We start from the raw sequence: 27598 nt of genomic DNA, 5'->3' as shown, positions 1-27598 counted from the left end.
AGACCATACAGTAGCTTCCCAATTCCTTTCTCTTATCAGCTTTGGTCTCTACATTTCATTTCCATGCTGATACCAGAATGATCTACCTAAAACACAACTCTGATTGTAGTCGTCTCTTGCCTAGATCCATTCAGTACTTACTAATTGGCCTGAGAATCTGGGTACAATTTTTTAGTGGGGCACATCGATTTTCCACACTTTGTCCCTACTTCCCCCTGTAACCTCATCTCCTCCTTCCATATAAGTACTGCATGCTAACCAGTTGTGCCCTGGAGCACCTTCGTCTCCTCCCTCTGTTCCTCCACCCACCCTCCACAACCTTCCCTTCCTCTATTTATGTAGCATTGGATTATTCTCAGCCCTATCATAATTATTTCTGCTATCGAAAGTGGAGAGGTTTTTTTCCCTGCCTTATCTGACATGATAACTCTTAGAGTTATACTTTATATTTCTATGTCAAATTAGCAATAATTACAGTAGTAAAAATAATAATAGCATTTATTGAATCTTTTGATATGATGACACCTTGAAGAATACCTAGCATATTTAGGTTGTCAATATCTCAAAATAAAGTCATCTTGACAGATAGTCTTCTCATTTTATAAGTGAGAAATGTGAGGTTCAGAGAAGTTGTATAATGTACCCAAAGCCACAGAGTTGGCAAATGACAGAACCAGAAGGAGAACTTTAGTTTCTCTAACTTTGGAATTCAAGCTTTTGCCACAAATCCTGAACCTGTCCCCTGATGAGTACACCCTCCTTGCATTGGTGGACTGATGAATTCAACAATGGCTTTCACCCTTGCAGAGTGGACTGTGGGTATGAGAGAGAGAAGGTCAGCCCTGGTTTGTGGTGTTTTCCACTTTCGGTGGAGTAAATACTACAGTGGCAAATTTCAGGCTACAAACGTGACATCGCCAAATGCAAAGCTGGGAAGAGATGCTCAGTAGTGCACCATTGTATAGAGTCTCCATCACACAGATGCAGTAGATGCAAAGGAACTCAAGGACACAGATAGTACTAAAGTATAGAAAAATAATTAGGAAGTGATGTTTAGAATACTGATAAAACCTTTGTTTTTTAGTACGATTTATTAGATTTTAAGCTGATGTAATTTAAAACAGCTGTATTTAACCATCGGCTCGTGAAATTCCTGAAGATTTAACAATCGGCTTTCCTGATCTGGTACAAGCCATCTCCAGCTTCTATGGGAAGTAAAATTGCAGACATATAAATGCTATTACAATTACAAAATGAAATGTGAACATTCTGTGACAAGTCTGGAGATTAGGAACAAAGGAAAACTGAGTTACAATTTCAAAAGCTGCTTCCCATATAAAATGAGTTTAGGGTCAGTTCAACAATGGGATTCTTTGGTATTTTTAAGAGGGTTTTAAAAAGTCTCTGAATATTTCTTTATTTTTTTTTTTAGATAGAACTGACATAGAGTACTGCAGAACTTTAAGGTATACAACATAATGACGTGACTTACATATATTGTGAAATGATGACCATAGTGAGTTAACATCCATCATCTCATATAGAGAAAGAAAAGGAAAAAGAGAAAAAAAATGCTTCTTTTCCAGTGATGAGAACTCTTAGGTCTACGCTCTCAACAACTTTCAAATATACCCCACAGGAGTGTTAATCATAGCTGTCATGTTGTACTTACATTCCTGGTACTTCTTTATCTTACAATTGGAAGTTTGTATCTTTGGACCATTCATCCAAATCCCCCCACCCCCCAAAAAATCTTCCTCTGTTGGGGCTGGTAGTCCTCTTCAACTGATCGAGTGTGCAGCTTCCAGAGGGATGCACAAGGAGCAGTGAGGGAGGAAGGGGACACCAGCCTAGTCAGGCAGATCAACCAAATCAATACTAGTTATCAATGGGGTGACAGGTGTCACAGCCAGGTCACCCTCACATCTTATGCATCCCTATGTTTGTTGCAGCATTATTTACAATAGCCAAATTATGGAAGCAGCTGAAGTGTCCATTGACTGATGAATGGATAAAGAAGATACAGTGTGTATACATATATATATATATATATATATATATATATATATATATATAATGGAATATTACTCAGTCTTAAAAAAGGAATGAAATCTTGCCATTTGCAACAACATGGAGAGAACTAGAAAGTATAATGTTAAGCAGAATAATTCAGAAAAAGACAAATACCATATGATCTCACTCATGTGGAATTTAAGAAACAAAAAAGTGAACAAAGGGGGAAAAAAGTGACAGAGAGAGAGAGAGAGAGAGAGAGGCAAACCAAGAAACAGACTTCACTATAGAGAACAAACTGATGGTTACGAGAGGGAAGTGGGTGGGAGCTATAGATGAGGGGATTCAGGAGTGCACTTGTTGGAATGAGCACTGGGTGTTCTATAGAAGTGTTGAATCACTACTTTGTAGATCTGAAACTAATACTGTTAACTGGAATTTAAATAAAATCTTAAAAAAATACAAACAAATATGAGCTACCATTTTTTTTTTTTATGATCAGATTTGTAAACATTGAAACAATGGCAGCAGTGCAAGGAAAGAATGCTGTCACGGAAACTTTTATACCAGAGGTGAAAGAGTGAATTGTGAAACCTTTGGTGAAACTGGTTTGACCACTTGCATTAACAATCTAAAACACACATAGATATTTATCCCAGAGTTATTTATGTTTGCAAGCAATGAAAACAACCAACATGTACAATAATAAGGGTGTATATAGATTATTTCAAATGTTTACATGTTTTACATTTTTTATATCTAGTAGAACATCATGCCAATTTTAGAGCACTTTAACAAAAATTTAAAAATATAGATAGGGCTGCCTGGGTGGCTCAGTGTGTTGAGCATCCAACTCTTGGTTTCAGCTCAGATCACGATCTCAGGGTCATGAGATAAAGCCCCACATTAAGCTCAGTGCTCAGTGCTGAATATGCTTGGCATTCTTTTCCTCTCACTCCCCCTCTGCTCCTCTCCCTGCTCTTGCACTGTCTCTTTCTGGCTCTCTGTCACTCAAATAAATAAGTAAAATCTCTAATATACATGTAAATTATATGTAATATTATAATAATATAATAATATATACAATTTACATATATTATATATGTAAATGCTTTCCACATAATGGAAATGAGAGTTCAAAATTGTATGTGCTACATAATCTGAGTTATATTGTTAAGTCTAAGAAAACTTGAAGGAAATAAGTCCAAATATTAATAGAATTTATGTCTGGATGATAGAATTATAAATGATTTTTCTTTTTCTTCTTTTACCTTTTCTATTTCTCCCCAAGAATTCTATTATCAACATGTATTACTTTTATAATAAAAACATAAGTAGTGCAGCTCCTGTCCGTGGCCCTCTAGAGTCCCTAAGGCAATCAGTATACTGGAAATAGAACAAATATCCCACCAATCCATGCATTAACAAAGGAAACAGTAAAATAAATCATGTCACCATTCAAGTGAGCCCAGGTGCAGAGCTGGCTCAGAGACAGGGATTGAATGAAAGGAAGGAGAGAATGGGATGAATAGTTTAGGGCTTGGGGATGATGCCTGCTGGAGGAATTGAAACTTTGCTAATTATTAGTTCAGAGAAGAGAAGAAAAGAGAATTCCCAGGGGGTGAGGTGGGGAGGAGTTCAAGCTTAATGGGCAATGGAGCTAGGAGTTATGAATCCTTTGCATGAGCCAGCTCCTATGTTGTTTCTGATTCTCTGGGGACTTGGGTCTCTCGCCAGTATTTCTCCACATACTCTCTCTCTATATATATATATTTTAAAGATCTTATTTATTTATTCATGAGTGATGCAGAGAAAAGGCAGAGACACGGGGAAAGGAGAAGCAGGCTCCTTGCAGGGAGCCCAATGTGGGACTAGATCCCGGAACTCTGGGATCATGCCCTGAGCCAAAGGCAGATGCTCAACCACTGAGCCACCCAGGCATCCCTTTCCTCATACCTCTTCTATTCTCCATTCTCTACAGATGACCACCTTTCTCTGGGAATTTATGGTTTCTGCTTCTTCATAACTTCAGCATGCTCTTGATTATAGTTTAGTCTGATCCCACATGGTTTTTCAACTCAGACTCTCCATATCAGATTCATTTTCTCTGTGCTTGGGAAATGTGACTGATCCACCTCAGTTCAGCCGTCTAATTATACAGTTCCTGTGGCTAGGGGTGAGGGTATGATGGGACACATGTGACTGCCTAAGACCAATTCTTCAACAAAGAAAGTGGGCTGGGGGTCACTAGGAACTCCCCAAAACATTTCTGGACTAATGCAAAGGATGCTTGAGAATATTGGTTCAAAATAATGGCTGTTGGGGGAATCCTGGGACCACCCACTGGTGATGGCAGAGCAAGGCTAGCAAACCACACCAAAGTGGGCAATGATCTCTCTGTAAGTTGCAGTCTTACACTTCAAAATGCATACAGATGATATTCACTAGCAGACCCCCTACCTTTGGCTCACCGAGGTTGCTAGTAGTTTATGGTCTTCCAAGCATGGCTTTCTCCCCATTCCCTTATCCCTACATCTCTCCCCCACCATACACTATCCTTTTTCTCTTACTTAAGTGACATTATTTTATTGAAATAACATTGAATCAGCACTAATTCACTTTATCCAAATATTAAATTTGAAGTTTTAGGGATTCCTGGGTGGGTCAGCGCTTTAGCTCCTGCCTTCGGCCCAGGGTGTGATCCTGGAGTCCCAGGATCTAGTCCCACACTGGGCTTCCTGCATGGAGCCTGCTTCTCCCTCTGCCTGTGTCTCTGCCTCTCTCTCTCTCTGTGTCTTTCATGAATAAATAAATAAAATCTTAAAAAAAATAAATTTGAAGTTTGAGCCTATAGAATAGTCAAAAGAATAGTACAACGAACACCCATATTTATTTCATCTAGGGTCACAAATTAACATTTTGCCACATCTGATTTATCTTGCTCCTTTCTTTTAGAACCATGTAAGAAGGAACATATATTAAATATTCTCGAAGCCCAAACCCTTCACCATGCATATCCTAAGAACAAGGACTTAGTCTACGAAATTACAATACAATGGTCACACTCAATTAATTTAACGCCAATACAGTTCTATTGCTTAAGATACTGATAGTACCTATGTGGATATCCTCAACTGTGTCTATAACCACTCTTAGAGGTATCTCCACCACCATTCACCCCTTTCGGGATTCAGTTAAGGGTTATCCGCAGCATTGGGTTGGCATGTCTATCTAGTCTCCTTTAATTTATAACAGTTCTCTGAGTTTGTCACTCTTCTAATTTGATCCAGGTTAAACATCTTTGGGCAAGCACGTGCTGCAGGTGGGGTTGGGTCAGTGTCAGTGTGTCATAGCAGGAGGCAGATCTTGCCCATTCACACCATTATTATTGATACTCCTTGATTGCTGTGCTTAATTAGATTTCTAATTAATCCACATTTAATTAATTAGTAATAAATTTAGTTTAACTACTATTCAAGAGGTAATAAATTGCCTCCCGCAGAACTGGTAACTGATGGGAGGTTGCACCTGGGTATAGTAAGGCTCTTGATGAAACTTGAGATGCTAGCTAAACTCCATGAAGCACAATGGTCCACCTGACTCTCCTGAGTGTTTTCTCATTTGGGCTGGAGAGGCAGTATAGTATACACTAATCAATTCAAGGTGGAAGCCCTAATATCACACTGTCTGGGCTCAAATCCCAGAGCCACTCCTTACCAGCTAAGTGACTAAGAACATGTTCATTGATCTCTATAAACTTCAGTTCCTACTCTACAAAATGAGAATAATGACTGGCCACCTTTTATTATTTTTTAAAGGTTTATTTATTTATTTATTTATTTATTTATCTATTTAAGAAAGAGCAAGCACAAGCAGGGGGAGGGAGAGGGACAAGCAGACTCTCCACTGAGCACTTGGGGCTCAATCACAACCCTGAGATCATGACCTAAGCCAAAATCAAGAGTTGGATGCTTAACTGACTGAGCCACTGAGGTGCCCTTGACTGGCCACCATTTAGAACTATAAGAATTAAATAAAATAATAAATACAAACTTCTTAGTACTGTGCCTGGGATAGAGTTAGTGTTTAATATATGTTGTCATATTATCATATACCATGCTCTTTGTAAAAGATTTAAAAATCTTTATAAATCACAACGTTCCAGAAGCCCAGATTTGTGGGTATCCATGGTTCTCTGAATAATCCATATTATTCATTGGTGTCTTAAATCAATACTTCTCAAACTTTTAATGCAAGTAAGAATCACTCCTGGAGTTAAGAGGCAGATTCTGATCCAGTAGCCCTAGGACTAAGCTCTAAATTCTCACAAGCTCTCAAGTGAATGTCAATGCCACTGGTTCCTGGACCATATTTTGAGTTAGCAAGACCCTAAACGACTCCTGGAAGGAAATGCCCTGCCAAATATCTCACCTTTTAATTTGAGGTATAGTGCTGTCTTATTATATTGAATCATCAGAGAAAACTGTCTCCAATTTTCTTTTCTTTGGGAGATATTTCTAGCAATCATTGACCAAACTATACTGATTATACCACCTTGACTATGACTGTTTATCACTTTATGTTTTTGCAAATATATCTATATCAAATATGTGCCCGTGAAGGATGAAACAGTGAAGGATACTTTAGAGTTGGACTGATCAGAGGTGACGTGCAGACTCTTCGTCTTGTAGCTGGTTATCAGGGTCAAATTATGTAGCCTCTTTGAATTTCAATCACTTCATCTTAAAATGGTTATAATAATGTGAAGGCGAGGGTTCTTGGTGTGAGATTATATCTATATCTATCTATGTAGAGAAAGGTAGGGAGAACAGAGAGAGAAAAGAGTGCTCTATTTAATACTTCTGGGCATATGGCAGGTGCTTAATAACAAGTAGCTTGGTTAACTTCCATTACTACTATGTGTGACCCTATTGAGGTGCATTTCTATTTTCATCAAGTAATTTTGAAGGATCACAGGATCACAGACCCATACAGTCACACTGTTTTAAAGCTGGAAGCAAGCTCTCAGCATTTCTTGAGGACCTATCCTGCCTGGAAGATGAATGCATTATTTCTTTCTCTAGAGTATTTGGCAATAGAAGGACATGGGTCCCAAGAAGCTCACAGACACTCATTTGCCTGCATGCAGTCTTCAAATTAGATTAGCCACCTTCATTCCTTGTGGTCAAGATTCCAATTTGCTTCAAGCTCACTAAGCATAGATTTATGCTTAAAATTCATTTCCACACACGCTCCAAATGAGGAAAAGTCTCTAAAATCTCTGAAATGTGAAGTTGTTTTTGCTTTTATTTCCCCACCGGGCTACTGAGAGACTTTGGTGAGCAATTCAGGTCTGCAGGTGAGCCACCTGCATGTAGGGGGAGGATGCCATTCTGAGGTGCATATGTCATCTTTTGGTTAAAGCTGGATTTCTCTCCAGGCTATTGGTTTTTAACTTGGGGAAGGCCTAAGTGCTAGCCACATTTTGCTGGGAAGACAGAGTGCCAAATTCATGACAGAATAAAATTGATCCCTTGAGTGTATGGAGCTAATTGCTAGGTTTGGTATAGGGAGATTTTCCTCTGTTCTAGTTGCAAGATGGCTGAAGGAGAGGCAGACTTCCACTGTTCACTCAGGTATATCCCAAGAACCTTGGACTCAGGTTCCAAAAGCCTCAGATAGAACAACAACAGAATTACTACAAAATTCAACAACTTGACCTTGCAGATGAGGATTCTCCAACAAAGTCAACAACTGATTTTATAGATGAGTGTCGAGTTGGCAAGGCCTGGTTTAGGATCCACAGCATCACATGGAAGGCAGAACTGGGACTATAATTTTTTTTTTTTTTTTTAATTTTTTTTTTTTTATTTATTTATGATAGGCACACAGTGAGAGAGAGAGAGGCAGAGACACAGGCAGAGGGAGAAGCAGGCTCCATGCACCGGGAGCCCGACGTGGGAATCGATCCCGAGTCTCCAGGATCGCGCCCTGGGCCAAAGGCAGGCGCCAAACCGCTGCGCCACACAGGGATCCCAGAACTGGGACTATAAATTGGACTCCTAATTTCTAGTAAGGCACTTTGTGATAGAATTCTTTCCAACAAACCTAACAGTGCATTTCCTGTTTGCCACAAGGATGAGCAGTTTGTAAATCCATGTGTCACCGTTGTTTCCCATGACACACCAGCTGGAAATACCAAAGGATCACAATAAACAAATAACTGTTTCCAACTTCATCCCAAACAACAAAATTTATGAGACCTCATTCCTTCCTAATCTTTCCTTCCTGGGCCACAGATCTCTTGGATTGTCTTTGGTGAACTCACAGATGGCTTTGACCCTCCTCCTGAGTAAGCATTTCTGATGCTCCTGTCATTTTGCCTTATGGCTGTCTGATCCTTTGTGTCTGAGAGCAGCTGCAGCTTAGATTAAAATGTAAGAGAGCCCCCCTCTCCCCTCTCTCCAGCCTCACACAGTGTGGCCACTACCCTGGGTGGAGGAAAAGGAAAGTCTCCTCTCTCATTGTTATTCAAATCTAACTACAGGCAAAATGGTTGCCTCTGTCTTGGTATCTTACAGCCCTTAAGATAATTTTTATTTGATGCCCTTCTTTCATGGAACACAATTCTCCTCTCTAGTTTGTCTCACGTCGTAGTGGAAACTGCACCAGAACATAATCCTCAGAAGTAAGAATTATCCTACCCACCTTTTCAGAATAAGACACTGAGGCTTAGAGTAAAAGTCCCACAATTATTATAACAAAAAATCAGTGTTTGATTCCATGTGCATTTGCCTTCTTTGTCCATGACCTACCCATTAATCCGCCCTTTACTAACCCACCGGGACATGCAAGTTGAAGTGCAGAGGATGTTTGTTGATATGTGGGTCTTTCAATTTCTATGAAATCACAGCCCATGTTCTTCTAGACAAAGAAAGGCAGGGAAGCATATATTCAATTTGCACAGCCCCCTCTGTAGACTTCTGGACCTTTGAATTAAGTCTTTGTGAATGCTACTGTTATCTACTCAGTTACGGAAAGTATACAATAATCAGACCTCTAGGGAAGTATCCACTTTTCTCTAAAATTAAGAGACTGAAGGAAGTTCTCTACCCTTGCCCATGGAAAGAATAACCTAGTGTGCTCTTTGCCACAGAGGGGGAAATATATAGCACATATCCACTGACCCATTCATCTCTCTAAGAAGAAATGATGGTGCCAGTCATGATGATGATGGTGATGATAGTGATGATGACAACGAGGAGGAAGAGAATGATGATGATAGTGATGATGATGGGGAGCACCTCTCATGTACCAAGCATTATGCTGGCACTTGGCCATAGTAGATTTCCAAAACTTTTGATGGCCTTATGAAGGAAATAAGATTGTTCTTATTTTAAATACAAGGGAACTGGAGTCTCAGAGGAGTTCACACTATAGAGCAAATAAGAGGCAGTACTGGAACTATTTCAGAGGAAGGGTCATTCCCTTCTCCTTACCACATTCCTCCCACACCCATCTGGCACACTAATGTTTCATTACTCTGGACTCACGACTGCCTTGTGACAATGGAAACTCATGTCATCTTTCACATGTGGATCTCAGCAGTTGCAGAAATGCAGACTGCTTTGGAAGATTCGCTTATTAATGACTCAACCAGGGACAAGGATTCTGAATCATGGCCCTCACCCCAATCATCTCTTTTGTGCCCCTTCCTCCAGGGCACATGAGAATTGCGACTGCAGTAATTCTCCCATAATTATTCAATAACCTTAACACAAGAGGAAAATGTCAGTCAAACTTGTTCTCTTCACATTACACGCCTGTCCAAGTTATCTCAACCTAGCCTATCCACCCCTCATTCTCCAGGGCATTAGGGGGACAGCCATCTAGGGGAGAGGGCTGCCTGGCTGATTGACATGGGGCCTGTGTGCAGAAAGCGACAGAGGCTTTTGAGTAAAATTATTGAAGTCTGCTTGCTTCACTGATGAAGAATCTGAATGAAAATTGCCTTTAAAGGATTCTAAAAAGGGAGGGATAACAATAGATCAAAGCCAACCCCAAAAAGAGAGAACATTTTATTTATAGCTTCCACATTAATTCAAAACAATATGATGAGCAGAGATTTGCCCATGCACGCACTCTCCACAAAAACAAATGCCTCTCAGGTTGCTTTTATTCTAATATAATATCAGTGCCCAAGGCGAAAAACATTCTGTACTTCACTCAGCAGAGCCTGTCCAAATTTACAATTAAATAGAACTGACACAGCTGATCATACTGAAGCTTGTTCCCTTTTCAGCTGGGGCCTTTCTTTTGGAAGCTTGGATATTATGCTGGCTATGTCCCAAACTGATGGAGCTTACTGTACCATTTTCCTCGCAGGCACTGGGACATTGTGTGCACTTAGAGCAGTGGGTCTCCATTCCCCAGGGAACACTTGGAAATGTCTGGAGACATTTTTGATTGTCACTACTGTGGGAGAGGTTGCCGCTGGCATCTAGTGGGTAGGAGTCAGAGATGCTGCTAACCATCCTACAATGCATAGGGTAGCTCCCCACAAAAGAATTATCTGGCCCTAAATGTCAGTAATGCTGAGGCTGAGAAACCCTGAGTTAGGAGACGGCTGGTTGGAAAGGCCTCCAAGATTGGGGGGATTGGAGAGGCTCTCCTCCCTGAAGCTATAGAGTATGCTTTCATGAGAGGAGCGTCTGCTGAAAATTCCATGTGGGAAAAGTGATGCAGAATGGCACACAGAACCAAAAGAACAGTAAGCAGATATTTGAGTGAAGATTATGGAGCCAAATCTGTAGAACCATGGAGATGCATGAAGAAAGGGAGGTTAAGTAGGTTTGGAGCCGTGCTTGGCAGTAGGTCCTGTTGTCTCTCAATGTCATGGTCTACTGCAATGTGGAATGTGGAAGACATCGTGTCTCTGAGAGGTCTAGTGATGAGGCAACAGCTTTTGGAATATTTTTGTTATTTTTTTTTCCCAATGTATCAGAATGTCTTGAATAGGGATCTCAAAAAGGTGACCCACAGGTGAAGTAAGCATACAGGTTAATCTCTCATCCTGTCAATGTGATATTTAAGAAAGAAAGGAGAAAGGGAGGGAGGGAGGGGAGAGAGAGAGCTTGTTTGAACACCTATAGGCAGGGCACATGTTTTTAATTCCATAAACCTATCCCTATTGTTGTATTTGGCCTCAGTCACACATTTGTGTTCCTTGCCTGGCCCTGTAACAATTTGACTTTGTCACTCCTCTGGTCTAAGATTTCATCATTACCTCCCAGATGTGTAGCAATAGAAAAGTTTCTAAAGCCATGTTATGAGTTTTTCTGTCCACAGGCTGCCCTGGATTCCATCAATTACACAAAGAGAATGATTGGCATTCAGATGACTTTTCATGAGAGGTGTGAGAAGCCATCCCACTGCTTTATGGCCACACTTTATTTAAGGGATCATAAAAGGAATATTAGAGGTGGAAATAACAAGCATCATGTAGCCTAGTGGGAGCTTCCAGTCTGAATTACCTGAAGAGCTTTTGGAAAACACCCATACCTCCACCTCACCTCCAGACATTCTGATTTAATTGGTGAGGAGAGGGTCTGGGCATCTATATTTTATTTATTTATTTATTTATTTATTTATTTATTTATTTATTTATTTTTAAAGATTTTATTTTTTTAGTCATGAAAGACACAGGGAGAGAGAAAGGGGCAGAGACACAGGCAGAGGGAGAAGCAGGCTCCATTCCATGCAGGGAACCCGATGTGGGACTCCATCCCAGGTCTCCAGGATCACACCTTGGGCTGAAGGCGGTGCTAAACCTCTGAGCACCGCCCACCCCCTCCCCCGGGCTACCCGGCATCTTATTTTTAAAAAGTTCCCAGATGATCCCAGTTGCAGCAAAGTTGAGAACCACTGATCTAGTCTGTCTTCCTCATTCTCGGAAAAGGAAAATGAAGTTCAGGGAGGCACAAAGTTTGCTTAAAACATATCTGTGAAATGTGCATGTTTCTACTGCTTTTGCATTCTCTCTCCCTTCAAGACTAAATATGCAGTGGAAGGTAAGCGGGAAACCTAAGAACTGTGTGCTAGGAGTGTTTTAAGCTCTTGTTGGCAGAAGGACCAGCTGGCAGTTTCTAGAGGAAGCAATCTCTTTTGAGTTTCACAGCTGAATAGATGGCCTGTAGGTCTTCTGGTTCCCAGAAACATCCTGCAGCCGTGGTGGGTGGCTTGCAATGCTACTTTCACTTGATGAACAACTTTGTTCACTTGCTTTATTTAAATCCAGTATTTTCCATGCTGTGAACGTCAGGCATATCTGCACTGTTCAGGGCATGTGACATCCCAGAGGATGTACTTTGGAAGGATGTGGAGATGTCTCTTCTTATAGAAAAAGTAAACTTCGAGCCGTCATCAGAGTGACGTTAGTAGGGAAGGAAACAGCCAAATTCCCTTTGAACACACCATAGCCCAGTGATAGGTGATGAGAGAGACAGGGAGTGAGTCTCCACTCATAGTGGGAGTGGAGACCACATCCCAGGGCCAGTGCTGGACTCACTTGTCTCACTTGAGAGCCAGTAGAGAATCAGGCATTCCGAATCCCAGCTTCACCAACTTCATGTTTGGCAAACTTGGGCAGATGCTCACTCCTGCAAACAAAATAAAGATCATAAAAAACCCACAGCCCCACAAAGTCACTCCTCTTCCAAATATTTCGCAAAACTCCAAGGAAGGCGGGAGAGGATGGGTGGCCAATAGGAGTAAGGTCCTATTGCTGAGTCCCCCAAAGCGAGTAGGCCCCCGATGTGTCTTCTTTCATTTATTCCCATCGTGATCCATGTGTGAGATTGACCTTCAAGTCCACGTTTTACGACAACAGAAATCAAGGATCAGAGAGATTAAGAAACTTCTCCCCAAACCACACTGCTAGAAAGGGCAGAGCTAAAATTCTTTTAACTATAGATGAACACGCTTCCCCGTGTGCCTTGCATGGTTTTCTGAAACGCTTGCTTGCATTCAGAAAGTGGGTTTTGGTGCTACTGAATGGTCTGGACTTGGTAGAGTCCAACCAAGAAATAGATTCACTCTGCTCCCATATTGTCCTCAGACACACGCTCTGGATCTTCATTCCCATCCTTGGCAACATTTCAAGCAGACCACCTAGTTTTTCTAATCTCATTACTTTTGATTATGTTTGACATTGAAAAATATCAAAATTTAATCTCCAGTTCACTACTTTTTCCTACCCCATCCTGTCCAAGGCTCCAACCCTCTGCTAACTTTCCTCCCCACCTCTGCCCAAGCCAGACTCCGCAAAGTGGGAGGGGGTTGCACGTCTCTTCCTCCTTGCTCATTTGCTTCTCTTTTTGTCATTTGCTCTTTCCCCCCTCCTCCCACACACCCCTCACTGCTTCTGCTCTCCCCAGGATCTGCTCAAGGAGAAAACTGAGAAATTAAAATCTAAAAATGGTTTTACATGATCCGTGTTATCACATCTGACATCTGCGCCCTTTGTCTGGCAGACACCCAAATGCTGGCATGGCTTCTCTTGGGGGCGATGGTGGGTTCTTTGGCAGCACAGCTAGGTGTGGGGAATCACTAGGGAGACTCAAGAGACTCAGCGTAGAGTAGTTCTCATAGCTATAATTTATTATAGCAAAGATGCACGAAGCAAGATCAGCAAAGGGGAAAGGCACATGGAAACTGGATATGAGCTTCCAAAGATCCTTGCCAGTGGAGTCACACAGAATATGCCTCATTCTCCAGCAAGGAGTCGTGACAATGAGCTCATTGGAGACCACACACCCAGAGTTTGTATCGGGCTGGTACATAGGTCCGTCTTCCTGGCACATACCAAAATTCCAGACTTCCAGAAGGAAAGGAAGTGTTTGGCATAACCACATTGTTTGTACAATCAGCTTAGGCCTGGACAGACAGATTGCCACCAGTCCTGGGAATGCTGGAGGTGCTCTGAGTCCTCAGACACCAGCCAATACCAGTCAGGGCCTCCCTTGTACGTAGGGCTTTCATCAGAGAGTGGTGGGGCCTGCTGTGGATCATTCCTCATCCCTTTCAAGGTGCTCTCACCCTGCGCCTCCTAGTAGCCCTCTCTCACCACCTCTTAGTATGGGCTGCCAGCCCAACAACCCTGGCCTCTTCCTGCTGGGAAGCAGTGGCCCAGACAGGCTGTCTCTTAACCCATATGACACATATGATGCCTTTGCCTGTGAACTCAGAAGTTCTGGGCCTTTCCTGCTATAGCATTCTGGCTCTGGTGGGTCCCAGACCTCTGCACCTTAGTAAGAGTCAGGCACCTTATTCTGTCCCACCCAACTCCTGGCTTGGGATTTCTTCACTACTCTTGTCCCCTGTAGATCCTGGGGGGCCACTGACTTCCCTCTCTTGGCTTGAGAAAGGAGAACACTCGTCCTCTACATTGCCAACGATGTTCTGCAAAGAAATCTCTCCTGGAGAAATCTCTAGACTGCTCTCATCCAAAGAGTGGAGGTGGGGGATGGAAAGGATCTGGCCACATCTTAGCTTCTTTGCTGATGTGTCCAGCACCAATATCAGAATTTGCAGCACTTGATCTTTATCATACAGAGCTTTGATCTTCTGCCAACATTCTGAGATATGTCCCAATTATCATCATGTCACTTGACTCCTATTTCTGTATCTTTCATTCCATTCCCACTTCCACTGCTCTGGTTCGGGCTCGATCTCCTCCCAGCTTACCTGAACACACATCAGACTTCTAGTCCTCCCACTTACATTCTGTCCTGCATAAAGTGTCCAGAGTTACCTTTCTAAGATTATTCGATCTCATCATTCACCTGCTTAATCTCTGTGGCTGTCCAGAGGCCACAGCATGTCCACACCTCTCAGCATGGCACCCTGACACCCTTCATAGCCTGACCTCACCTGCCATTCCAGGTCCACTTCCAGCCATTCCAGAACTCTTGCTTCCTTTCTTCCTGTCTCGAGCCCTTCTGGACCTTTGTTCATGCTCTTCTCTCCGCATGTCTACATGGGGAATTTCCACTCACTCCTCTGTGGCCCAAGATAGAATGTTCTGCTTCCTTTGCTGTGCCCTCTGAGCAATTGTTCATCTTAGTTCCACTGTTTACTATCTGTGTGACCTGGGACAAAAATACTTAACCTCTCTGTGCCTCAACTTTCTCATTGGTAAAATGGGGAAAATGATACTACCTACCTCACTGGGGAGTTTGGAGGAGTCCATTTAAATAGGTTAATATTATAAGGCATTGAGTACTGTGCCTGGCACTGGTCATACTCTACAACATTTATTAAGCAAATGAATTCCTCAACTTTGCATGTTTCAGAAGATCCAAGTCCCTCTTTGAGATTTGTGAGGGCAAGGAATCTATTTTTGCCTGGCCACAGGGTAAGCATACCTGGAAGGTGCTTAGTATAGAGCAGGAATGAAATATGGATTAAATGATATGATGTCTGAGATTTTCCTTAAGAATAATATAGGAGCAAGGGAAATGAGTATAGAAAGAGATAGAACAAGATTGGAAAATTGTTGAAAATAGTTGATAAATAAATTCATTGGGTTATCCTATATTTATACATGTTAGAAATTTTCCATGTTACAAAGTTAATTAGCAAAAAGGAGGAAAACAATCTGTTGAGGGAATCAGTGAATTAAAGATAATATTCTCCATTTCCTTGATTCCTCTATTTCTGTCCTTCCTCTTTAAAATCTAGCTTCAAGCTCTGATTTTGGAAGGAAGGAGGAAAGTGGGAGGACAGAGTAGTCAGGAATCTTTGCTTTCCTGTCTGAGGAATGCTCTTTTCTTCCCTTCATTTTGGAGCCAAAAATTCCACTGCCACATGTTTGGAAATTTTCTTTCTTAAAATTTTTTTTAAATTTTATTATTTATTTATTTATTATATTTATGATAGTCACAGAGAGAGAGAGAGAGGCAGAGACACAGGCAGAGGGAGAAGCAGGCTCCTTGCACTGGGAGCCCGATGTGGGACTCGATCCCGGGTCTCCAGGATCATGCCCTGGGCCAAAGGCAGGCACCAAACCGCTGCACCACCCAGGGATCCCAGGAAATTTTCTTTCTTTATGCGACAGGTTGCTGTCTTACTTAGATAGCTGTCATTCTTGAGTCCTTCATGGAACTTTTGGTGGGAATTCGTGGGTCTTTCCTTTATTCATATTTGCTCAGAGTTACCAGCTGTCTGGGAGCATCCTAGTCTGACAATTGAGAAAATCATTTCAAAAGCCACATATTTCTTGATTTGCATTTTTTTCTTTTTCTCTTTCTTTCTTTCTTTCTTTCTTTCTTTCTTTCTTTCTTTCTGTCTACTAAAGATGTGGCCTCTGGAAGGGGCAGTTCTATCAAGCTGTGATCTGTCCCTGATGTTGGCAGCAGGCTGACAGATCCGGCTGCAGGAGACTCCAGGTACTAACTGCTGTCCATCAAACATGTGAAAGGACCACCTCACATGTCCAAACGGGGCTGGATGTTGTCAAATTCCTCTGTCGCTGTGTAAGTAAGGGACTTCCTTTGCTCGCTTGGGAAATAATAATGAACTACCGCGCACCCAAGGAGGGAGTGATTAGAATGGAGGGAGGTGAATTCCTCAAGACCCTACGTGTCCAGACGGTTCTAAATGCTCCGCATACTTTCTCTCATTTGATCCTCACAGCTGTCAGGTAGGCAGATTTCATCCCTAAATTGTAGCTGAGGGCTGCAACTCAGGGAAGTGCAGTAACTCTCCTTTCTTCAAAACAGGGAATCTGGGGTTAGAACCCAGGTTTGATTTGCACGCTTGAGTCCTTTCTAGGATGATACTCGCTGCTTTCCACAGATTTCTAATATCCATAGGGAGCACCAGGGCTCTCTCAGCACCACGGGACAAGGGAGGAAGGTAGGAGCATGTGGGGCTGTGTGTTCCCCAACTTGATTCAACCCCACCAGCTTTATTTTAATTGCTGCTTCTTTTTACGTAGCAATAATGGCTAATATTTAGTGTGTATCTGTTAGTGCCAGACACTGCAATTAGCTGTTTATATACACTGTGTCATTTAGTGCTTGTGACAGCCCTATGAAGTGGACGCTGTCACAGTCCCGCATTTATCCAGAAGGAGAGTGAGACACGTAGAAGATGGGAAACTTGCCAAAGCTCATACATCTAGTTTGGCCAGGAGTTACCACTGTGCGGCCTGAATTGGGAGCCTAGGATACTTGATCCTGCCAGATGTGATTTGAGAAAGAGTTGTTCACAGTATGTCCTGCTGCCTGTCTCTTCCCTCCCTCCCTTCCCTCCTTCCTTCTTTCCTCCCTTCCTTCCTTCCCTCCCTTCCTTCCTTCCTTCCTTCCCTCATTCCTTCTCTTCTTCCTTCTTTCCTTCCCTTATTCCTTCCTTCCTTCCTTCCTTCCTTCCTTCCTTCCTTCCTTCCTTCCTTCCTTCCTTCCTTCCTTCATCTATTCTGTACCAAGTAGGCTCTGGGGGAAGAAATGGAAACTGCACCAAACAAAGCCCTTATCTGAGGATAATCTCAGGGTTTGGAAGACCCTTCATATACATAAAGCAGAATGTGAGAGTTGAGCCATATTACCCAGGCCCAGAAGAGAGAGCTCGCCCCACAGTCTGGCAAACAAGGTGTTAAAGACTTTCTGAGACCACTCCTGAGGGCAGGTCTGAGACTTGCCCACTGAGCTTCTTCTTTGTTTTTATGTTTTTGTTTTTGTTTTTAATTCGATTTGCCAACATATGGTATAATACCCAGTGCTCATCTCATCATGTACCTTCCTTAATGCCCCTCACCCACATACCCTACCCCCCCACCTCTAATTCACCATCACTTCTCTTTTCTCTCTCCCCAGAGGTGTGTTTCAGTGGCAGCTCCCTGAGCTCTCAGGGTGACCCTGACAGAGGAAGCTGCAGGTGCTGCGAGCCACTCTTACTCACCCATTCCCCATCTCATTCTCTATTTTGGATTGTTGCTTGGTTTGTGCAGAAACGGCTGCATTTTCTCCCTATCTTTTTAATGACACAGTCCTCAGAATGCTTGGTGTGTACTTCTGTCTCCCATTCATCTGCATAAATGCCACTATGTGTCACAACGTATTATTTTGTTTAGGGCAGTTTTGCAGCTAATGGAGGCTTGTGTCCTTGTTTAAATGACTTGTTTTGTTTTGTTTTGTTTTGAACCAGAGCTTCCACATGTTTCTTCTCTCTGCCTCTCTCTCATCTTCTCTGTCATTAATGCCCACGTTTGCATCCAGATATCTTTCCTAACAAGAGAAAAATTCTGAGCCATAAGGAAGGTAGCAAAGATCACCAAGCTTTTCCAATCCCAATCTGTAACTTGCTTGGGAAGCAAGCCCCTGACCAGATGGACAGCTCATTTAAGTACCAGAGAGCAGCTTCCACCCAGTCCCCTGGGAGCAGATGGAGTCCCTTTGGAAGGAGAAGGCCCTGGGGGATTTCCAAGTTCCAGTGTAGGGTTGAAAGCAGCCCCTCTGCACCACAACCCAGGAGTCTGCTTTGCAATCTTGAGGTTTGCTTTGGTGGATTAGCCACCTGCTCTCAGGGCTGCCCATGCCCCCCAAAGAAGTCAGGGCTTCCTGAGCCAATTCTAACTTGGCACTGTAGGAGGAGTCCCCTCTCTACAGCAAGAAGGGGTCTGGAAGACTTTTGCTGACCTGAGCCTGATGTCAAGGAGGGATTTACTAATTCCAGAGGAGTCTGCCTGGGGTTCTGTATTTCACCTCACTGCCAGGACCTCTCTGCTTCCAGGCCTTGCCCCCGGCGATGGCCCTGGCCCTGCTAATCCCTCTTCCACTGCAGCCCCCTGGGTATCCTGGCAACCCTGCACACCAGAGGGATAGCCACTCTCCTCTCCAGGACACCTCCTTTCTTGGAGAAGAAACAATCTTCCCAAATCTACATCTTCCTGAGGGAGGCATGGCTAAGTCAGAATGAACTCATATACCTTCTCTCCTTTTGTTGACAGAAAACTGGACCTACTGGGGAGATGGGTTTTGTTACCATCATCCTTGAACTCACCTGCTGGCCCTGCTAACTCTCAGCTGTGGCTCCCAGTTCTTGGGTGGGGCAGAGCTTTCTCTGGCATGAGTGAGAAACGTAAGGAAGAAAGGGACAGGGTGTCTTTTAGATTGTGTTAAACTGCTGTTGGTTCTGCGTGGACTCCTGCTGGAGCTTGTCTTATTGAAAATAGCTTCGTCTTGTGTACTTTTCAACAGTCTCCTTTTTTCAGCCAGAGGACAGATACCCCAGCAGAGCCCAGTTACCAAAGGCAGTTGCTGATGTGTTGCTCCCCTTCCAGAGGAGAGAACAAGAGGAACAGAGCTTATCTTGCAGTATCAAAGACTGAGGCTTTGTTTATTGAGATAATAAGCTGCTCTCAGTCAGGGGCTGAGTTGTTTATTTACCTGACTTTTTCCTCTTAATCCAGAATGGTGCCTTCACTTACGAGATGTTCAGTGAATATCTTTTGAATGAACTAATGCATAAACATCTGGCACGTCCAACGTTATTCGTTTTAATAAACCCCGTTGAGTGACATCAAAGCAGCCTGGCAGTGTTACTAGGTACTAGGTGGTTATCTCGGTTCTCATTTTATTTATGAGGAATCAGCAAGAAGTGAAGTAACTTGCTCAAGAGCACGAAGCTGGGAAGTGTCGGAGTCAGGATTTGAACTCAGGTCTGTCCATCTCCACACTGTGGTGAGTTTGGGGCACATCACTGACAAGCACTATGTTACCGACTGAGATGCTTAGAAGGACGGGGCAGGGTGTGGGGCGGGGGGAGCATTCAAGTCAATGCTGCACCTGTGTGTGGCTGTGTGCAGGGAGCAGGTTTCAACTCAGGCAGGTGAGAGGACAGAGGACGGGGGAAGATGGGCTCAGGGAGGTTAGCTGAGTCAGAGTAGAGAGGAGGCAGGATTCTGTCCAACTTGGACAGCTTCCAGAGAATTCCATAATAAGCTGGCTGCGTGGCTGTAACATGCATTTGTCTTTCCACATTTGGGCAGTGGGGAAGATCTTCTGGGGAATAGTTTTACTAGAAGGCACACCTCTCCTCTTTGCCACTAGCGCAGCAGATGTGTGACCTCTAGCAGTGTACATTCTAAAAGAAAATACTAGTTAAATTCCCTTAAGGAATGTAGGCAACCGTTTTGGACCCTTGAGGTCTTTAGGTTTCCTGCTTATAAAAGATCTGCCTTTGATGCCCTCGTTGTTTCTAGTAGCTGAGTGGTTTGCATAAGGTCATGTCCCTTTTCTCATTTCTGCAGACCGAGAACACCACAAAAGAACCCTTTGAGATGCAGTCATCAACCTGACATTTCTAGCACCAGATTAGCATCTACAGCACGCTGGTAGACACTGAGGCAATGGCCACATTGCAGAGACTGTAGATCTGGCTCGCTCTTTGGGATTATCAGCATCTGTTGCACATCTTCCAACCAGCTGGCCAGAGTGAGAGGTGGAGTCTCTTGCTATGAAATAGAGTTTTATTTTGCCATAATGTGTATCCACAGAGTATTAAACCTAACTTAGAAATCATCTACGCCTGGGGCACTTGGGTGGCTCAGTTAAGCATCTGACTCTTGATTTCAGCTCCGGTTATCATAACCTCAGGGTCTTGAGATGGAGCCCTGCATCAGGATCTGCCTCCTCGCAGAGTCTACTTGTCCTCCTCCCTCTGCTCCTCTCCACACCCCCACCCCCCGGTCATACATGTACTCTCTCACTCCCAAAGGAAGGAAGAAAGAATAAGAGAAAGAAGAAAAGAAAGAAAGAAAGAAAGAAAGAAGAAAGAAAGAAAGAAAGAAAGAAAGAAAGAAAGAAAGAAAGAAGAAAGAAGAAGAAAGAAAATCTTAAAAAAAGAAAGAAATCCTCTAAGCCTAACCCTCATTTTATGGAGGAAAATAACTGAGACTCAGAGAGGTAAAGTGACATGCTCAGGGTCACACAGTAGCCCTACCTTGTCCTACGCAGTAACCCCTCACCTCATATGCCTATGAAGCACTTGAAATGGGGGCAGTGTAGTTGGAGTGTGCTGTCGATGTAAATACCTGGAGGATTTCATTGACTCTATATGAACATAAATATCTCACTGATATTTTTTCATAATGATTACATGTGGAAATGCTACTCTTTTGGATACATTTGGTTAAATTAAATGTATTATCAAAAGTAATATCACCTGTTTCTGTTTCGCTTTGCTCACATGGCTGTTAGAAAATATAGACTAACCTACGTGGCTTGCATTCCTTTTCCACTGGACAGCAGGCCTCTACAGCTTGGAGTAGAACACAGGTCTCTTGACCTGATGGGAACCCGGAGCAGGTGGGGAGTATTGGCTGGGTCAGGGAGAAGCCAGAGGCAAGGATGCCGGTCGGGAGGTGCAGGCAGCAGGCGTGCCCCCCTGTGGGGGCTGCAGGTGCTCACTAGTCACAGAACAAGCTCCCATCACCAGGCTGGCTGTCCCTCGAATGCCTTCCCTCCCACTCCCCTTCTCGTCTTCCCTGCCTGGAAGCTCTCTTTGTCCTTCTGCACCTGTCCAGGTGTCTGAGATGTGAGGCAGCCCAGCCTCCTTCATCGATCTGCTTCTGCTGCCTTCGAACCTGGTTCGATCCGCGGCCCTCCTTCACGCCCTCTCAGCGCCTCTGCAGCTGCCTTAAACAACCATTCACTCTTCTTCCTCCCACAGAGCTCTGACTTAGGAATGATCTCCAAACAGTGCTGTCCTTGAGAAAACTACACAGCACGACCACTTACTAAAGGAAGGAGAGCCTGCCTTTCACTCTCTTCCTTGCAATGTCTTAACCCCAGCCGCCCAAGCCTGGGTTCTGCAGAAATGCAGAGGAGCTTGGGGAATGCAGGATCAGGCCGGCCGTGGAAGACAGTTTTGAGCATTGAATGTTGCATATGAAGCAATCTGTCCCACTACTGGCCCCAGTTCCTCTCTGTAGCTCTTCTAGACTTAGCTTCTACAAATACAAAGTAGGAATTCTTCATTTATTCTTTCATTCATTCAGCAAGGGTCGAGTGAGCATCAGAGTCTCCCAGGCACTGTGCTGGGCTCACAGTGCTCACGGCAGACACGGTCTTATAGCAAGTAGAGGAAAGAGATGAAAACCGAAGGAGGTGGACTGGTGCCCGGCAGGTCCTACAGACACCGTGGCCTCAGCATGGCCTAGAAGCTCATATCCACCGCTCCCTTCAGCCCCCCAGCTGAGCAGGATAGAGCTGCTGTAGAAACGGGACCCAGCAGACCCTGAGCCCTGTGCCAGTTTGGACACTGAAGAACTATTCCTGAGTTCCATTCAGAATTTCGAAATCTGTTGCTCAGACTCAACTTCTTTTGTCCCATCCTTTCTAATATCCCAGACAAAAACCCATTCAGTCCTCCTGGACTAAGGTTGCTTCATCTGGATTCATCCCTGTAAAGGCACATACTTCTCCATGTTGTCTTATTTCATAGAATGTCCCCACCTGCTCTTCCATAGGATGCTGCTCACGCTGTCACTCCATGGCCCTCTCTGAGACAGGTAGCCAGCCCCTTCCTCTCCCTCTTCCCTTCAGCAGGGAATCGGAGGATTTGCTTGAGCCTAATCCCGTGGGAGGCTGAGCCATCCTCCTTCCCAGATGCTACTCATAGATCATTGTGCTTTTTTTCTTTAAACCTCTTTTTCAAAATTGAAAGATATTTTATATAGTTTAAAAGGTGCAGAGGGGATCCCTGGGTGGCGCAGTGGTTTGGCGCCTGCCTTTGGCCCGGGGCGCGATCCTGGAGACCTGGGATCGAATCCCACATCAGGCTCCCGGTGCATGGATCCTGCTTCTCCCTCTGCCTGTGTCTCTGCCTCTCTCTCTCTCTCTCTCTCTCTCTCTGTGACTATCATAAATAAATAAAATTAAAAAAAAAAAAGGTGCAGAAACTAGATGTGCAGTTTAAATAATTACTATACAGTGAACACCTAGGAAATACAACTCAGGCCAAGAATGAGATGGTAGCCAGATCCCAAGAAGACCTCCATCCACTAGACCTGGTCACAGACCCCCATCCATGGACATTTGGTATGACCCTATCCCTTGCTTTAAAAAAAAATCATTTTAGCATTTCCATATACATTCCAAAGGAATATAGATTAATTTGGTCTTTTTCTGAGCTCTACATAAATGAAATCATATTGTATGTATCATTTGGTGCCTGGATCACTACACTGTTTGTAAGGGCCATTTATGTTTTTACCTGTTTCTCTAGTTTATTCATTTTTATTTTGTTTATTTAATTTCATTTATTTTTTCAATTTTTTTCATTCATTGTTATTCATTTTTATTACTATATAGAATGACCATTACTTTTCTACTGCCTTGAAAATCCACCCTCCTGCTCTGAACCCAGTGATCTTGGGTTGCTTGTCTTATAGGCCTCAAACACACCAGAAGCACTATCCTCATCCCGGATGAAACTTTTATTATATTTTATCTTTTTTGTTTTGTTTTGTTTTATATTTCATTTATTCATTTGAAAGAGAGAGAGTACAAGCTGGGGGGAAAGGACAGAGGGAGAGGGAGAAATAGACTCCCCGCTAAGCAGGGAGCCCAATATGGGGCTTGATCCCAAGACCCTGAAATCATGACCTGAGCTGAAGGCAGATTCTTAACTGACTGAGCTATCCAAGGGACCCTACAAACTATTTTATTATGAAAATTTCAAGCATATACAAATTTAGGAGAACAATTTAATAAGCCCCTTTATACCCGGCACCCAACTTCACCATTTATCCATTTATGACCAAACCTATGGTACCTGTATCCCCATGCAGTCCTCTCCTCAATTATTTTGAGACAAATCTCAATTATTTTACTCATAAATTTTTCAATCTTTTCCTCAAAAATAAAAGATTATTTTTAAAAAATGTGATCTTATATCATTATTATACATAGAATAAAACCAATGGTATTTTCTTGGTACAAAAAAATAAGCTGATGTTCAAATTTTATTATCTTAAAAAGTTTTGAATACTCTATTTGAATAAGAATTAAAATGAGGGATCCCTGGGTGGCGCAGCGGTTTGGCCCCTGCCTTTGGCCCAGGGCACGATCCTGGAGACCCGGGATCGAATCCCACGTCGGGCTCCCGGTGCATGGAGCCTGCTTCTCCCTCTGCCTATGTCTCTGCCTCTATCTCTCTCTCTTTCTCTGTGTGACTATCATAAATAAAATAAACTGAAACTTAAAAAAAAAAAAGAATTAAAATGAGATTTATAAATTGCAACACAGTGAATTATATTTCTCTTAAATTGCTTCAGTCTATAAAACCTACATTCGGCGTGATCACTTGTCCACATTTCTCTCTCTCAATCTTTCTCTTTCCATCTCATAACTTTGATCTCTCTTCATCCTTCCAGTTTATTTATTTATTCTAAGCTTATTTATTTATTTTAGTAATCTCTACACCCAATGTGGGGCTCAAACCCATGAACCCAAGTTCAAGAGTCACATGCTCTTTCAACTGAGCCTGCCAGGAGCCTGTCCTTCCAATTTTATTTCTTTCTTAAAGAAACCAGATTGTCACTGTCCAGAGTTCCTCACAGTTGGGCTTCTCCTGTTCTTTAACATATTCTTCTCTCCACTATGTTTTCTTTAAATTGATGCCAGGTCCTAGAGCTTTGTTCCAGACACAGTTTGATTTTTGGCAAGAGGTCCCCATAGATGGTGTTTTGTACTTTCATCAGCAAGTGGTCTGAGAGGTCAGCATCCATCATTACAGCCTATCATCACAGCTTAGAAATGGCAACATCTATTTCAACCAGTCCTTCATTTGTCAGCTAAGATATTTCTAGAAAGAAACTGTGCACTGTCAACTATTTGATTTCCCTGAGAGAGTTTTTTTGAAAAAAAAAATTTTTTTTTTGAGACAGCATGGGAGAAGGGGGCAGGGCGGGGCAAAGGGAAAGACCGAGAGAAAGACAGAGAGAGAGAAAGAGAGAGAGAGAGAGAGAGAGAGAATCTTAAGCAGTCTCCATGCTCAGCATGGAGCCTAACACAGGGTTCAATCTCACAACCCCTGAAATTATGACCTGAGCTGAAATCAAGAGTCAGATGCTTAATCAGCAGAGCCACCCGGGGTCCCTCCTTGAGATAAGCTCTTACAAGAAAGAAAGAATAAATGTTTGATCTTTTTCCTTTATTATTTTCCAAAATAAAAGTTGATATAACAAACTCCCAAGAAGAATGAGGACTTTTTTCTTCCTCTAACTTTATGAATTAATGGATACAACCATGATTGAAATGCTTTACTCCATTGTGATTCTTCTTATGATATCCAAATGATCCTATTTTTGACTGGTAAGAGTCTTTTAAATTAACTCCTGAGGTCTTAAAACCTCTTAATACAACCTTTGTAGACATTAAAGCTTCTTTGTTTTATGGCATCATATTGTCATATCATTTCATCCATTAATATTTCAGAGATCCCTGAGTTCTTTTATCAGTAGAAGATCGTGATCTGGATACTCTTTGTTACTAGGTTGGCTATTATTTCTAAGCCCTTTCAATGAACAGAGCCAGGAAATAAAGACAAATTGTCATGAGTTCATGTAGACACTGATAAATCAAATTAGAACTACATAATTTTTACCTAATATCTTTAATTGTATCTCTTTTTATTTTGTTATGTCAAGTATTATATTTCTCCACACTGATATAATTATTCATTTTCTATCACACATAGTTCACACATGACAGACTTAGAATAACAATATAAATGCTACAATCAAGAAGATGATTATTAAAATCAATTTAATATTTTTTGTAAGTTTTTTTGTCCTTAGGTTACATTGCACTAAAAATTTTATAGTAAATGATTATGTTGTAAAGTCATCTGAAATATTTTCTCCTGTGGTTATGACACTAACTCAGTATACTATTAAGTCATTTTACTTTTTTATTTATAAATATTACTTATGTATTTATATAACTATGCAAAATATTAATGTATTCCAAAGTTATATCATGCAATAGATATTCAGGGTAATTTAACTTCTAACATTATTCCCCTCTCCTGTTTCCTCCATTTGAACTATTTATTCTAGAGCTTTGAGGAACCATTTCTTTTTTTTTTTTTTTTTTAGATTTTATTTACTCATGAGAGACACACAGAGAGAGACAGAGACATAGGCAGAGGGAGGGAATCTCTGTGGGGAGCCTGATGTGGGACATGATCCTAGGATCTTAGGATCACAACCTGAGCCAAAGGCAAATGCTAAACCATTGAGCCACCTAGGTGTCCTGAGGAACCATTTCTTTTCCAGTTTTTCTTTACTTTTCCATTTTTCTTGAAAAAAAAGGAAAAAAAATCTATATTTTTGCATCCCTTCCTCCTTTCTTAGAGAAGATAATATACCACACATACTTTTCTCCATTTGCTTTTTACACTTAATAATATATCACTCCAATAATATACATGCATGCTATCATACAGCATGCAACCTTATCGGTTTGGTTTTTCTCACTTACATACTTCTCTGAAGATTGGTCCAGGTTGTTGAGTGTATCAAGAGTTGGTTCAGGGGTGCCTGAGTGGCTCAATTGGTTGGGCACCTGCCTTCTGTTCAGGTCATGGTCTTAAGGTCATGGTTTTGAGGTTGGATTGGGCCCTAAGTCAGACACCCTGCTTGGCGGGGCAGGGAGGGCTGTGTCAGCTTCTTTCTATTCCCTCTCATGCTCTTACCCTTTCTCAATCTCTCTCTCTCTCTCTCTCTCTCTCTCTCTCTCTCTCAAAAAAAAAAAAAAAGAGTGTGTTCATTTTTATTGCACAGTAATATTCCATGGTATGGATGTACCACAGCCTGTTTAACCATTCAGCTGTTCAAGGACATGTGGGTAATTTTTAGGTTTGGGCTATTACAAATAAAGCTGCTATACATGTGTGTACAGGTTTGTGTGTGAACAGGAGTCATCATTTCTCTAGGATAAATGCCCCAAAATGTAATTGTTGGATTGGTTGTTGGGTGTTTAGTTTCTTCTTCTTCTTCTTCTTCTTCTTCTTCTTCTTCTTCTTCTTCTTCTTCTTCTTCTTCTTCTTCTTCTTCTTTTTTGTATATTTTTTATGGAGTTTGATTTGCCAACATATAGTATAATACTCAGTGCCCCCCTCAGTGCCCGTCACCCAGTCACTCCATCCCCCCGCCCACCCCCCTTTCTACCACCCCTCTTTTGTTTCCCAGATTTAGGAGTCTGTCATGTTCTATCACCCTCTCTGATTTTTCCCACTCATTTTTCTCTCCTTTCCCCTATAATCCCTTTCACTGTTTTTTATATTCCCCGTATGAGTGAAAGGAACATTCCCAACTAGTTTTCCAGAGGGCTTGTACCATTTTATATTTCCACCAGGAGTATATTAATGATTTGCTTTGGCTGTGTCCTCTCCAGCATTTGGTGTTATCACATATTTTATTTTAGACATTCTAATAGATATGTGATAATATTTCCTCATGGTTTTAATTTGCATTTCCCTAATGGCTAATGATGTTTGAACATCTTTTTTGCCCTTT

General features: G+C 42.3%; 1 long non-coding RNA gene across 3 annotated transcripts in view; it reads left to right on the top strand.

The window, feature by feature from the left end:
* LOC140603835 (uncharacterized) overlaps positions 1-27598 on the top strand; it is a 62872-nt gene that overhangs the window by 20199 nt on the left and 15075 nt on the right. For 2 of the 3 annotated variants that reach the window (XR_012006817.1, XR_012006814.1), the window contains exons 6-7: positions 19659-19754; positions 20324-20816. The exons of the other annotated variant lie outside the window; for it this stretch is intronic. This is a non-coding gene — a long non-coding RNA (uncharacterized lncRNA). Of the gene's footprint in view, positions 1-19658; positions 19755-20323; positions 20817-27598 lie in introns of those variants that run through there. 3 annotated transcript variants of the gene reach the window in all.

The sequence above is a fragment of the Canis lupus genome, chromosome 14 (assembly GCF_048164855.1).
Source record: "Canis lupus baileyi chromosome 14, mCanLup2.hap1, whole genome shotgun sequence".
Classification (NCBI taxonomy): Eukaryota; Metazoa; Chordata; class Mammalia; order Carnivora; family Canidae; genus Canis; species Canis lupus.
This window is presented reverse-complemented; position numbering and strand designations above follow the sequence as displayed.